Source organism: Colletes latitarsis, chromosome 4, assembly GCF_051014445.1.
Source record: "Colletes latitarsis isolate SP2378_abdomen chromosome 4, iyColLati1, whole genome shotgun sequence".
Taxonomy (NCBI): Eukaryota; Metazoa; Arthropoda; class Insecta; order Hymenoptera; family Colletidae; genus Colletes; species Colletes latitarsis.
This window is the reverse complement of record NC_135137.1, coordinates 1,547,501-1,547,966: the sequence shown is the minus strand read 5'-3', so window position 1 is coordinate 1,547,966 and position 466 is coordinate 1,547,501. Positions and strand designations below refer to the sequence as shown.

Here is a 466-nt window from a genome sequence, read left to right as displayed (position 1 = left end):
GAGTTAGTTGGTGGTGGCTCTGTCGAGAAAAAGCAAATATAAGAGAGTTAGTTGGTGGTCGCTCTCTCGAAAAATGAAATTAAATTAAATAAACGAGAGTTTGGGGAGCTCTCGGAAAAGTGAAAGAAACTAAACGAAGGAGAGGGTTTTTGGTGGTACCCTCTCTATACATATATAATATTATAACACAAGAGAGGAAGAGGTGGCTCTCAAGTCTTTCGAACGAAAGACTAAAATTTGATGTTGAAAGAAGGAGTTTTTTATGTGTCGTCGTCCGTTCTCCTTCAGAGTCGGCGACGAAGAATAAAATTGAGAGAATATTACAAAAGAACTTTACTCAAGTTCCCTGGTTGATCCTGCCAGTAGTCATATGCTTGTCTCAAAGATTAAGCCATGCATGTCTCAGTACACGCCGTATTAAGGTGAAACCGCGAATGGCTCATTAAATCAGTTATGGTTCCTTTGA

At 39.5% G+C, this 466-nt stretch overlaps 1 non-coding gene across 1 annotated transcript in view; it reads left to right on the top strand.

Annotated features, from left to right (window-relative positions):
* The first annotated feature begins 343 nt into the window (after positions 1-343).
* LOC143341510 (small subunit ribosomal RNA) overlaps positions 344-466 on the top strand; it is a 1,933-nt gene continuing 1,810 nt past the window's right edge. Inside the window, exon 1 of the ribosomal RNA XR_013079621.1 lies at positions 344-466. This exon is cut by the window's right edge and continues 1,810 nt beyond it. This is a non-coding gene — a ribosomal RNA (small subunit ribosomal RNA).